The following is a 15069-nucleotide window of genomic DNA, read 5'->3' on the forward strand; positions in this document are numbered from 1 at the left end:
AATATTGGAGGTAGAGGGTGGTCCATGCGGGATATAAGATTTTGGAGTGTAGAGGTGAGACCAATGATATTAGAGATGAGTGTGTTGTTATCCAATGGAGGTTGGGGTGGATAGAAGGGTTCATTTGTTGGGAGAAAGGGCTCATAATACGGAGGTGGTTCTTCTTGATAAGGATATGGAGATGGTGGATATTGAGGTGGTGGTTCTGGATGTGGTTCATGTGGTGGTTGGTGTGGTGGATGTGGGTTAGGGTCATATGGGGTGAATGGTGGAAAGGTGCTTGTGAGTATGGTGGTTCAAAGGTGTGTTGGAGAGGTGGTTCATAGGCATATGGTGGAGCTTGCTGGTAACTACAAGGGGGTCCACCATATCTATCATCTTGGTAAGCACCTCGGAATGGCTCTTAACAATAGTAATTTGGTGGAGGTGGTTTGTCACGAAGGGGTCCACCATAACTATTGTCTTGGCATGCATTGTAGGATGGTCGTTGTCCATGGTATCTTGGAAGGTGTTGTTGCCGAAAGGGTTGATCAGATCATCGTAGCTCCTTCCATCTTTGATTGTTTTGACCTTGATGCATGTTCCTGTTATAGCTTCCATTCCTTGCAACAATATTAAAACCGAACTCAAAGCGAGAGAGGTGAGAATTCATAGTAGCTAAAGAAAATAAAAACAAAAACTAATAAAAATTAATGAAAATAAACTCCTAAAACTAGAAACACTAACAACAATATAAGATAAAGATTTGAAAAAGGTTTAAATTTTGAAAAGGTTTGATTTTTAAAATTTTAAATTTAAATTCTGAAATTTGAATTTTGAATTTTGGAATTTAAACATTGAAATTTGAAATTTGATTTTGAAATAAGATAAGATAAGATTTTGAAAAAGATATGATTTTTGGAAAAGATTTGAATTTTGAAATTTAAAACTAAGATAAGATAAGATAAAAATTTTAAAATAAAAATCTGAATTTTTTTTAATTTTCAAAAAAATCAATTAAAATAAAGAGAAAATATATTTTTGAATTTAATGAGGAAAGAGAAAAATAATAAAATGACTAGCTTTAGAGGGATCCAAACCAATCAGCAAATTCCAATTATCAATCACAAAGGAGTTTGATAACTCAAGTGTCACCAATTACTCAACCAAAGCCAAAAGGGGAAAAATCTAAATTATTTATATCATAAACAGAAGGAAACAATCATAAATCTAAAATACCTCAATTTATATTAAATAGAAAATCAAATTAAACATAGGAATCCATAGACCAAATTGGCAACATCAAGTAATCAACTAAAGTAATAGAATGAATAAAGTAGAAGAGAACGTAAAGTATAGGAACATTGAACCTGGAATGAAGAAATAACCATAAACTAAGAGGAATCCTAATTCTAAAATCTAAGAGAGAGGAGAGAGCCTCTCTCTGTAGAGAACTACATCTAAAACCTAAAATTGTGAATTATGAATGTTGTTTCTATGTTGTTGTGTCAATGGATGCATTCCCCCACTTTATAGCCTCTAATCTGTGTTTTCTGGGCCAAAAACTGGGTCAAAACAGCCTAGAAATCACCCTCAGTGATTTTTGGTATGTACAGGTCACTGCAAAGTCATGTGGAAGCGTCGTCCACGCGTTCGCGCGGATTGAGTTTTTGCCAGGCCACGTGTCCGCCTGATCTACGCGTTCGCGTCGCCTGGCTTTAGGGCAGCTATGACAAATTATATATCGTTGCGAAGCCCCGAACATTAGCTTTCCAACGCAACTAGAACCGCATCATTTGAACCTTTTTAGCTCAAGTTATGGTCAATTTAGTACCAAGAGGTCAGTCTGGACAGCATTAGCAGTTCCTTTAGTTTCTTGTATTCCTTCCACTTTTGCATGCTTCTTTTACATTCTCTAAGCCATTCCTGCCCTGTAATCTCTAAAAATAATTAACACACATATCACGGCATCGAATGGTATAAAGGAGAATTAATTTTTGGTAAATTAAAGGCTTGGAAGGCAAGTTTCCAATTATAGAACAAAATTAGGAAGGAAAATGTAAAACCATGCAATTAGTATGAATAAGTGTGCAAAGACTTGATAAAAATCACTCAAATGAGCACAAGATAAACCATAAAATATTGGTTTATCAATAATCCACTAAGCACGCATAACTAAACTGACTAATTTAACAAAAACTGAACAAACTAATTAAACTAAGAAAATGTAAACAGGAAAAAAATTGAGAATCTGCAAAAAGTTTACCTTTCAAAGTATTGTCTATGTTCTCAGCCTCAGTTGGATTAATAAATTCTTTGTCCTGCTCCTCTATAATATCTCCTTCATTCTCATCCAATTGCTCTTCACTATCAGGTTCATTGTTAAGTTTAAGAAATGTATCAATCGGCATTGAAGCAAATTGACATATTTTTCCCTTCTTAGTTGGCCTTTCTTACAAGCTACCGCACTCTTCAATATCATCTTCAATTGTGGTCTCTTTTCTCTTCAAATCTTGACTCATTCTAGAATCTACTTCTGTAGTATTCTTGTGAGCCATAGCAGTAGATTTAGAAGGAAGTTCTTTTTCTTGTCTATATGTTGATCCTTGTGAGTGAGTCATACTTGCTTCCATCTATACTTTACTTTTCTTCAAATTCTGCCCTTTTTCTTTTGCAACTTTTGGCTTTTCTACAAAATCCTTCTTATCATTTGCTTGGATACCATTTTTTCTTAACTTCTACTCCCTTTCCTTATCACTAAGGGTTTTTATCCTCTTAAGTGGTGGCGGTGGTTGATGTTGCTGCTGACCAGAAGAAATCTTTTCTCGCTTAACTTCCATATTTTTGAAGAACTTTGCATGCAATTCAGCACTTGACTTTGAATCTATCTCCTATTCAATGAATTTTTTGAACATTTTCTAAAAAAGGAAATAAAATAATGAGATTAATATACATCGTAAAAAATCTATTAACATAATAGTAAAAAACCAAATCACATATTAAAAGAACCAAGAATCTATAAGAAATTCACCTGTTCATAAACAATTACACCAAAAATAAAAGTAAAAAAAGTTATTCTATGTCGAGAAGAGAAATCTCTTTAAAGATCAGAATCATCATCATATTCAGCTTGTTGTAGAACAAGTGAAGGTTTCTCAATGATTGTATTTGGCATGTCTTCTCTAGTCCATTGAACTTCACAATTATCCTTTGGCACAAACAAATTATTCGCTTGATCAAAGGAGTCTTTCTGATTAGACTCTTCGGCTTCAACATCATACATATTGAATAAATCCCTTGGCACTGTGTCCATGACATAATGCTTGTCTTTGTTAAAAGGGTCTTGAATATAAAAGCATTGGTGGACATGTGAAGCTAATACAAAAGGATCATCCCGAGAACATCTTTTATTAAAATGAACTGAAGTTAGACCAAAATTCTCTTCTTCAACTTCAAACCAATCACAATTGAAGAGAACAAATTTGAAACATGCATAATAGTCTAACTCAATTATGTCATTTATTGCACCAAAATATGTTACAGCTTTTGTCATTGGGTTGTTGTCCTTGGCACTAGCAAAGCTTGGTGTTTCGCATACCAAAGTCACACCACTATTTTGAGTTGTGTGGCTTGCATCATGTTCTCTAGTTTGAAATTTGTAGCCATTGATTACATAACTAGAAAATCGTTTTGCAACTGTGTTTGGGCCTCTAGATAAATCTTTAAGTTATTTCGGAACATCTTCATGAGAAGCACGCTCTTTGAACCATTCACTAAAATCATGGCTTAGAGTTTTTGCCTTCTTCCATTTTCTACCTTTAGTTTGATTGTTGACATGTTCCTCATACTCTCTAAAGTAAGTAAAAAGTGAGTAAGTTAAATTTGCTAATAGAGAATTGGTAATTGGAAAATATATAAGAAAAATACCTAATGTAGTCTTTAACTTTATCACAGTTGAATAAGATGTACCGATGAGCTTGTATTTTTGAGTTGGTATCTAGAGAAAAAGGTTGCCCTTTCCTCTTTCCACCAATTGGTCGCCCCAAGAATGCAAAATAGCTATCATGACATACGTCAGCTTCACTGTAATTATCATAATTTTGTGTCCTCCTACTCAGCCTTGTATCCACATTAGGACTTAAATACCTTGAGCAAAATGTCAAGTATTCCTCGGCTAAATATCCTTCAGCAATTGAACCTTCGGGGCAGCTCTTATTGCGAACGTAGGACTTTAACCTACACAGATATCTCTCGATGGGGTACATCCACTTAAATTGAACTGGGCCACCCAACCTTAACTCATTTACCAGATGAATAGGCAAATGTACCATTATATCAAAGAAACTATGAGGAAATATTCTTTCCAATTGGCACAAAATTTCTCTAATATCTACTTCTAAATGATCTATTGTATCATTTTCAAAAACTTTTTGGTACAAAGAACGAAAGAATGAACCTAGATAAATTAAAGGGCCAGCTACTTGATTCTGCATTGTGCATTTTATAGCTACTTGCAACAAATAATTCAACATAAAATGAGCATCATGACTTTTGTAGCCTGATATCTTTTTCTCAACAACATGAATACACCAAGAAATAATTTAGGCACTACCAGATGGAAATTTTACTAACTTCAAAATATCATAAAAGATGGTTTTTTCTTGATTAGTATGGTTAAAATAAGCCTTAGCAATTTTTGCTTTCTTGCCACCATCTATCTCCTTTGGTTGAAATTTTTTTCTTATGCCCATATCATTGAGATCGTAACGAGCATTTGTATGATCTTTGGACTTTCCTGGAATGTCTAATAAAGTTCCAATTATGTTATCACATACGTTTTCTCGATGTGCATAACATCAAGATAATGGCGCAATGTATTTTGCTTCCAATATGGCAACTCAAAGAAAATGGACCTTTTCTTCCATGGACCATCAATTTTATTTTTTTGCTTCTTTCTAAATACCTTGTCAAAATCTTTCAAATCTTCAAAAATTTGTTCCCCATCTAATAAAGCTGGTGAAGACCTCAATACAACATCGCCATTGAAAGATCTTTTGTCCATCCTATGGATGATTCATAGCCAAAAATTTACCGTGATCCATGTAGCACATCTTCCGGCTATGTTTTAAATAACAAGAGGCGGTGTCATAATTACAGCAAGGACATGCTAACTTTCCCTTTGTGCTCCAACTGGATAACATAGCATAAGCTGGAAAGTCACTTATGGTCCATAAAAGTGCTGCATGTAGTTGAAAAGTTTTATTCTTTGAAGCATCATATGTTTCCACTCCAACTTCCCATAAAACCTTCAACTCTTCAATTAATGGCTGAAGATACACATCAATGCTTTTTCCAGGCGAACATGGTCCTGGGATGAGCAAGGACATCATGACATACTCTGGTTTCATGCAACACCATGGAGGAAGATTGTATGCAACCAAAACTACTGGCCATGTACTATGGGAGATGCTCATGGTTCAAAATAGATTAAATCCATCGCTAGCTAACCCTAATCTTATGTTACGAGATTCTTTAGCAAAATCGGGATGAAGCCTATCAAAGTCTTTCCATGATTGGCCATCAGCTGGGTGTCTTAACTTTCCATCCTTTGAATGATGTTCATCGTGCCACCTTAATGATTCAGCTGTTTTTGAACAAAGGAATAGCTTCTTAAGCCTTGGAATCAAGGGAAAATGCCTCAAAACCATCGCAGGCACAGGTTTTTTCTTTAACTTATCAACTTTTATATCTACCTCAACATTTTCTATGTACCTGGAAGCTCCACAAATTGGACAAAATTCATCATCTTCATATGTATCCCGGAACAGAACACAATCGTTGGGACAAGCATGAATTTTATTATAACCAAGTCCTAAATCTTTTACCGTGGCCTTGATTTTATTGAAAGAATCAGGAATATTCAAATGAGGAATCGCTTCTTTCAGTAATTCAAGTAAAGCAGTAAAGAATGCGTTGCTCCAACCATTAAGAGTCTTCAACAAATAAAATCGGATAACGAATGATAATGTCGAAAATTTTTTACAGCCAGGATATAACTCTTGTTTTCCTTCTTCAAGCAATTTATAAAACTTTTTTGCATCTTCGTTTGGCCCATCACTATCTTTATCTCCTTCAAGCACATGCCGAACGTCTCGTTTTGCAGCCCATGAATGTCGTCGACAAATCCTTCATGGACTTCACTCTCATCAGATTCACTATCCATGTGACTTATCCTTTCGCCGTGATGAACCCACATAGTGTAACCTTTTTGAAATCCCTTACTTATTAAACGATCATAAACTTCATCCCCTCGCCCCAACTTAAGTTATTACATATAGAACAAGGACAAAGAATTTCTTGTCCTTGTGGTCTACCTTTAGAAAAGGCAAAATCCAAAAATGAATTAACACCATGTTGGTAACCCTCAGTATGTCTTGGTAAACTAGTCCACCCTTTGTCCATTACTTTCTCAACTAAAATAAAAGAACACAGAAATATGTTTTAGACTAACTATAAGTGATTTTTTCAATCAAGAGCTTATTGCTTCTAAAGAATTTCAAGAAGTCAACCACACATGTTCAAAAGAGAACATCTCAACCAATCATGAGACTAACAATTTGTATCTAACAAACTATGCAAAGAAGCTTAAGGAATCAATTAATCAGTAAATATTCTTAACAATTAAATGTTCAAACAAACTTAAAAAGATAATATATTAAATGATTTACCTGTAGTGTAGCTCAATGTCTAAGGTAGTCGCAGCTACAGAAAGACCTGCTATTTGATTTCCTTTTTCTGGTTTTAAAGAGACAAACTAAAACAGCAACAAAGAATAAAAATATAAGTAATTTATAACCAGATTTTTTAACAAAAAAATTCACTTTTTAAACCAATTTTTACAAATCCTATTTTCAAAAGTGATATATAATTGATAAATCAAACAGTACCCAACTAGCCAAAATTGGGTTAAAAAATTAAAACAAAAATCATAGCTAAGCTCCTAACACAACAATAGTGGACTTGTACCAAAGGCCAAACTACTTTAAATGTGGGACCAGTAATCTAGTTGTGTTCTGAAAAAATATCCTCCTATATTAAAAATTTACTATTGACTGAATTAATTGATTAACACCTGTGGTAAAAGCTTTAAAATTTATCTCATAAAATGTATGTGAATTTAGGCAGTTTGTTTAATAGATTCCTCCACCGATTTTTGAGACAAGAGGAAGAATTAAAAAGTGAGTAAGTTAAAGGAAGAAATAAAATATTTTACAAAAGCGGGCAAAAGGATAATTACCAAATCAAGAAAAGACAGTTCTAATTGAAGACTCAATAGAGGAAAACGACTCAGCAATAGCATATTCAGCTTTATACATTGCTATGTTGCAAACCCTGTTTTATTGCTCAACTGTGCAAAGCAACACATTCATCACCCATTGCATTTTCTTCTTCGCTTCCTTCACATTTATATTTATAATTCCTCTTAAGAACCCACTGTTTCCAGAAACTTATGCCCCATTGTTCAGTCTTTGTTTACATTTCCCCAACAAAGAAAAGGACTTTATTTTCATACTATATTCTTCACTTATAAATTATTAATGAATTATTATTATTATATCATACATGTGTATAAGACAAATTTAGAATATTCCAAAGGGAATGGGAGATTGCTAATAACGTTGAATTAACTTATTAGCTTATTTGAATTATTATGAAAATTATCAAGTGCGATAAAAAAATAGGTCTGCTATTTGTGTACCTCTTTTTAAATGAGTGTTATCCCCATACCTGTATATGAATTTTTAAAAGCTAATGTAAAATAAGTGCTTACACAGTGCTAGCTTGTTGAGTTTAAACTAAACTATGCACAAGGAATGGCTGCAACTTTAATAAATGGGATATACCAGGGAAGTAGAAAAGGATAAAAAATAAAATTCTCAGTTCACAATTATGCAGTCCAAATTCAAACCAAAACAGAAACTTAGTCAACATTCAACACTCATCTTGCTCATATTCACAAACATTACCACTTTCCTTTCTTCTTCTTAAATCCAACAAAAATACCCAAGTCCCAACAGTCAATCAAGCCCTAACTAAGCAATAGCAAATCAGATAAGAAAAACACTTACCACAGATGACAACCCTCAACCCGCTGATGCAGTGAAGCAGCAGCAACAAAGCAGAAGCAGCGAAGCACAACCCAGTGAAGCAGAAGTAGCGAAGCAGAACATGGGAGAAGCAGCAAAGCAGAAGACGCAAGGACACCATAGAGAACGGAGAAGCACTGAAGCCGCGGAGAGGAGAGACTCAGCGACGCCGGGAAGGAGGAGGCAGCAATGATTTCGGGAAGGATGCAGCGACGATGATGTGCGACAATGGTGAGTTGCGATTTAGGGCTTCCTGGTGACTTGCGATGATGGTGCGATTTCGGGCTTCCTGGTGAGATGCGGTTCGATAACGTCTTGGATTCTGAAGGCGTGGGTTAGGGTTGATGGTACGGTGGAGGGAGGAAGAGCGTTCTTCGCCCTTTGGTTTCGAAGAGTAGAAGAGGAAGAGCGCGCGTTTCTGATTCTAAAGGTTCTTAGCTTATTTGCTATGCTATTAGTGACAAATAATTAATAAACAATATAATAGATATATAATATATTTATTCTAAAATTATTTTAATTTTATTTTTTTATATTAATATTTGTTATATATTTATAATAAAAATAAATAATATTTATTATAAATTTATTTTAACTTTATGTTTTCAAAATATAATATTTTTTATATATTTATAATAATAATATATAATATTTATTATAAATTTATTTTTTTAAAATAATATTTGTTATTTATTTATAACAATAGGTTTTGAGTATTTTATAAATTCAGTATTTATAGAAAAAATAGTTTAAATTTATATAATTATCTGAAATTATTTTTATTGGTATTGTTTAATTTGTATAATTATTTAAATAATATTAGATAATGGTTGTTTCATAAACAATTGTTGTAATAGTTGTAAAATCGTTCTTTAAAATAGTCAAAGAGAACGGTTTTATTTTGTTACTATAGCGTAATGAAAAAATGAACTTCAACAGCAACACTGTAAAAACCGTTGTCTAAGACCATCTAATAGAACGGTTTTAAAGTGCTGCATTTCGGCAACAGTTTTAATGCATTTCTTTTGTACAATTCTTTAAACAACAAAAAAAACCGTTCCTTAAAAATAAATCAAGATAACGGTTATAAAACCGTTCTTTAAAATAGTCAAAGAGAACGGTTTTAATTTGTTGCTATAAAATAATAAAAAATTGAATTCAATAGTAACACTACAAAAAACCGTTGTCTAAAACTATCTAAGAGAACGGTTTTAAGGCGTTGCAAAATTTGGCGTTGCTAAAGGCCATATTTGTTGCAGTAATTATCATGAAAAATAGAAGTTGGTGATAGATGGTGATTGGTAGTGTTGGATGATGGTTGAAGGAGGGAAAGAGAAGAGGAGAAGGGAAAAGAACAAAAGAAATGGAGAGAAGAGAAGAAAAGAAGTGAGTGAAACAGGGCAGGGGGTCACGCGTACGCGTCAGGTCACGCGTACGCGTGGATGGCAGAAGTGAGGTGCAACGCGCACGCATCGTCGATGCGCACGCATGATAGTGCAGAGAGAGGAAGATGACGCATACGCATGGGTCAAAATTGTGCTAGACGCACAATTTCAGCACACTACGCGCACAACACGTTGGTTTTTGTAATGGACTTAGAAAATTTGGGGATCACGCGTACGCGTGGGCGAGGCATACGTGTGAGGGGTTGGAAACTTGGGGGAAACGCACACGTGCGGGTAACGCATATGCGCGGCTGGAAGCTCTGTTTTTCAAAATTTTCCAATTTATCGCACCAAACAAAGCATTCCAAACATCCAAATAGCTACCAAAACATCATCAAACCTTATTTAACATACTAGACTCCCAAATAAACTCAACAAATTAACTAAACAAGAAATTAAACTTATTTTACCAATATTTACAGAAGAGAAAAATAAAAAGATGTTACCATGGTGGGGTGTCTGATAAACCCCGTTTTTAGGGTTTATCATGCATAGAATCTAAGGATTTTATCAATGATCTTCCACACTTATTCATATAAAACTGCATGATTTTGTGTCTCTTTCCCATTTTTCCTCATAGATGAAAATGTGCTTCTTTTGCATCAAAATTGATACATTGTAATCCTCCTCAATTACCATTAGATGCCTTGATCCATTTGTTGAGTGATTTCAGAAGTTACAGGGCAAAAATGGCTAAGAGGAATGAAGGAAGCATGCATGAATGGAAGGAGCATGGAACAAATTAAAGAATTAAAATTTGCACATGCACGCGCACGCGCACCCTGCGCGTACGCGTGGATGCGTTCATCCAGAGCCAGCGCAGTGGACCCGAGCGAGGAGCCGGCGCGCCTATATGGCTGGGCTATATCCCTTATGACGCTCGCGCGCACCTTACGCCTGTGCGCAAGATCGCAAAGGACCCAAGGACGCGTACGCGTGCAGTGCGCGTATGCGTCGATGTGCGCACATGATTTTTTAAATGAAACACGTGCCCAGCGATTTCAGGGGGTTTCGAGGCCCTGTTTTGGAGCAGATTTTGGAGGGAAAAGCTTAAGAAGACCAAGGATTAGGAGTGTTAGGACAATTAGTCATAATGGGAGATATTTTTAGGAAGTTAGTTACATTTTATTTCTAGAGAGAGAAGCTCCAACTTCTCTCTAGGTTTTCATCCTCCATTGCAAGTTTCCTTGGAATTCTTGGTGAGATCCATTGATAATTGACTTTTTATGTTGATACAAGTGTAGATCCTCTCTTCTTCTACTCTTAATTGATGTTCTTTTGATTCTATTTCTTAGATCTAGATTTGGTATACTTTGTTACTTTGAATTTGGATTAATGAATTGAGGTTTCATTCAATTGTTTGATTGTTGATGATTATTTGGATTAGATAGCTTTAATTCAATTCTCTTCTTTCAATTACATCATGTTTTCTATAATTGCTTACTAATTGTTTGTGATAATGACAACCTTAGCTATGGAGTAGATTTCTCTTACTTGGCTTAGGGGTTGAGTTATTGGAGACACTTAAATAGTTGATATCAATTGTAGATTATGAATTGAGAATTGCTAATTGACTTGGAGTGCACTAAAGCTAGACTTCCCTAGGGTGAGACTAGGACTTGTGACTCAAGTTGGTTACTCTCACTTGACTTTCCTCCATTGTTAGGGGGTTAACTAAGTGAAGCAACAATCAATTCTTATCACAATTGAAGGAAACTATAATGATGGAACTTCCAATGCTTACCCTTGGCCAAGGCTTTTATTTCAATTAATTGTTGATTGCCTTGCTAGTTTGAATTCTTGCACCAATTCTCAACACCATAAAAGCTTTCCTAATCAATGATGCACATTCTAAAGCAATTCTTAGGGAGAACGACCCGGGATCAATACTCTCGGTCACAGATTTTAGAATTGTTTGATGCGGTATTCGCGTGTTGGTTAGACTATATTCATGATCGGATTCATCACTAGTTTCTAACCGGCATAAGAATATTAACGTTCATCAAAGTGGTGCCGTTGCCGGGGACTTGCTTATGTGTGCCATTCTATTGGTTAGTGTGAATATGTTGATATGTGAATACTTGAATTTCTCTCTTAATTGATTGTTTGCTTGTTTGATTATTAGTTAGGATTAGTCTTTGCTTAGATACCAATTGATGTCATGAGTTTCTTATCTCCTTCATTGTATGACGCGTTCACTACCAAATCCGAGCTTAGCACCCTTTGATTCGGAAATTAAAAGAACCTTGCTTCATATTAGGCAAGCTCGGAGGCGGTTAGTCTTTGAGGAAGGTGAAAAGGTTTTTACCAATTCACCAACCATATCATCGTCATCCAACAAAGGCACTAATTACTCTTCCGTTGATACTACTAGTAGTTTTTCTTTTGATCTAGGTTTTGACAACATGGCCGCTCCAAGGAGAGTTACTCTCAAGGAAGCGGGTGCACCGGATTTTGTTCTCCAACTTCTACATGTGCTTCATCCCAACTTGAATGCAAACTTTGAACTCAAGACCGCTCTCATCAATCTCTTACCAAAGTTCCATGGACTTTCATGGTGTATGCTCGACTACTAGGCGGAAAGGATCCGATGAAGTAGCTATATGGTTGTTTGCCTTTCCCTTCTCTCTTGAGGGAAGAGCCAAGGAGTGGTTCTATACCTTACCTAGTGATGCTGTGTCCAATTGGGATTTGCTTAGGAGAGAATTCCTTGATAAGTTCATGCCCGTGGAAATGACAGACAAGCTAAGGAAGGAGATCTCATGTATTGTACAAGGCGATATGGAAACTTTGTATGAATATTGGGAACGGTTTCGCAAACTTCTTGATTCATGTCCCAACCATATGATTGACACTCAAGTCTTGCTTAGCTATGTGTGCCAAGGCATGAGAGAGCAAGATAAGAATTTGTTGGATGCTTCAAGCAACGGTTCTTTGTCAAAGTATAGGATGGTGGAGGAGGCATGGCAACTCATTACCGACTTGGCCGAGTCCACTCAACATGCTAGACGGAGAGTCAACCGTCCAAAGGCCGTAAATGAAGTTTCTTCTAGTGGTGAGACCACTACCCTTACCAAGACCTTGTGTGAAATGACAAGCCTTCTAAAGCAACTCCAAGTAAATCAACAACAACCTCCATCTTAACAACAACCTTCTCCTCAAAACCTACAATGTCAATAATTGGTCCCCCAATGAGTGTGTGGCATTTGCTCATGCTACTCCCATTACACGGACGAATGTCCAAGTCTCCAAGAAGATAACACTCTAGCGGCTACCCACAACTTTTATGATCGCCCCTACTATGAACGTTCGAATTAAGGATACCATAACCAAGGGAGCAATTATAACCAAGGGTACCCCCAACAAGGAGGCAACTATAGCCAAGGGAGTAACAACTCCAATCAAGGATGGAGGGATAGCTCCAACCAAAGTTGGCAGGACAATTATCAACAAGGAGGAAGGGACAATGGAGGCAACCAAAGATGGAACAACAACACTTCACAAAACCGCTATTCACAAAACCCCCCAAACTAACAACCAAATCAAGGAAGGAACTATCAAACCTACATACCACCTCATAGACAACCTCTTCCAACCAACCAACCCCAAGCACCACAAATTACCTACCCTTCCATATCTCCAAATCAAGATGACACACTCCGGTCCATACTCCAAGGACAAAAAGAACTCCAAAACACACTCAACTCAAGTCTTAATGGCCTCACTTATACTCTCCAAGCTCTCATTGCTCGCATGGAGCCACCTTCTATTCCCACTCCTCAAGCCTCAACCGCTAGTGCCATACCCTCTCAACCTTTACCCAACCCCAAGGGTGGCATCAATGCCGTAACCTTGAGGTCCAGAACGCAATTGAAGGAAAGGGATTCCAAAGCACCTAGTCCAATGAAAGTTGCTCAAGAGGAAGATGGAGTTGAGATAGAAGAAATTGAAGAAGAAGATGAGTCACATATAATAGTTGAAGATGAAGACCCTCAACCAAAGAGTGAAGTCCTTAGAAAGGAGCAAATTTTAGAGGAAGTGGCTCAACCAATTCCATTTCCTACATTGACAAGAATGGCTAAGAAGTGTGTGGAGCTTGACCTAACAATGGTAAAGATGTTCAAGAAAGTGGAGGTAACTATCCCCCTCTTTGATGCGATACATCAAGTACCTAACTATGCGAAATTTCTTAAGGACTTGTGTATGAACAAAGATAGAATTCATGAGTTGGAAACCATTCCATTGGGTAGTTCCATTTCGCCTTTGATGGGATCCATTCTGGAAAAGTGTGTTGATCCGGGTCCTTGCTTAGTTTCTTGTATCATTGATGGAGTCCAATTCGTTGATTGTATGTGCGACCTTGGTACATGCGTTAGCATTATGCCTCTTTCCGTTTATCATCTATTGAAGCTTCCACCGTTGAAGCGGTCAGCGGCTAGGTTTCTCTTGGCGGACAAGAGCATAATAACCGTGTCGGGTATTACGGAAGATGTGTTGGTCAACATCAAGGGTTTGATATTTCCAATTGATTTCCATATCATTGAGATGCCACCAAGTTAATCCGAGAGGGTCATCTATCCTACTTGGGAGGCCGTTTCTGAGGACCTCTAGATTCAAGTTGGATGCCCACTCGGGAACCTACTCATTCGAGATAGATGGCAGAGTTGTAAGTTTTAGCCTAGAAGAGGCAATGAGGCACCCACCGGAGAACCATTCCATATTCCGGTGTGATCTAATTGACAACATTGTGGTGGAAGTGCATTATGCAAAGCTAGAAGAGAAACATATGATTGAAGGAAATAGTGAAGATCCAAGTGAAGAAGTTCAAGTGACAAGCCAAGAGCAAAAGCTAGAATTGAAGCCATTACCACGCCACCTAAAGTACTTATACCTTGATGAAGCCCACAAGTTTCCGGTGATCATAGCAAGGGAACTAAATCCTCAACAAGAAGAGAAGTTGCTATGTGTTTTGAGGAAGAACAAAAGGGCAATAGGGTGGAGTTTGGCGGATCTAGTGGGGATAAGTCCCCAAGTGTGTGAGCACCGGATCTTTTTGGAAGAAGAAGCTAGACCCGTGAGACAACCTCAAAGGCGATTAAATCCTACTATTTTGGAGGTTGTCAAGAAAGAGGTAACACGGTTACTTGAGGCAGACATCATCTACCCTATTTTGGATAGTGAATGGGTAAGTCCCGTTCAAGTTGTGCCTAAGAAGTCCGGGGTAACCACAATCAAGAATGAAAGTGGAGAGCTCATAACAACACGGGTGCAAAACTCTTGGCGAGTATGCATAGACTACCGAAGGTTGAATTCGGACACTAGAAAAGATCATTTTCCACTTCCGTTTATCGATCAAATGCTCGATCGATTATCCGGTAAATCTCATTATTGCTTCCTAGATGGCTATTCGGGATACTTCCAAATATACATTGCTCTAGAGGACCAAGAAAAAATAACATTTACTTGCCCTTTTGGAACTTATGCCTACAAGCATATGC

General features: G+C 36.8%; 1 pseudogene; it reads right to left on the reverse strand.

Annotated features, from left to right (window-relative positions):
- Window positions 1–4398: 4398 nt before the first annotated feature.
- Window positions 4399–12785, reverse strand: LOC148571914 (uncharacterized; annotated as a pseudogene).
- Window positions 12786–15069: the final 2284 nt, after the last annotated feature.

This window comes from Arachis ipaensis, chromosome B3 (genome assembly GCF_059453495.1).
Source record: "Arachis ipaensis isolate K30076 ecotype BB chromosome B3, ASM5945349v1, whole genome shotgun sequence".
Taxonomy (NCBI): Eukaryota; Viridiplantae; Streptophyta; class Magnoliopsida; order Fabales; family Fabaceae; genus Arachis; species Arachis ipaensis.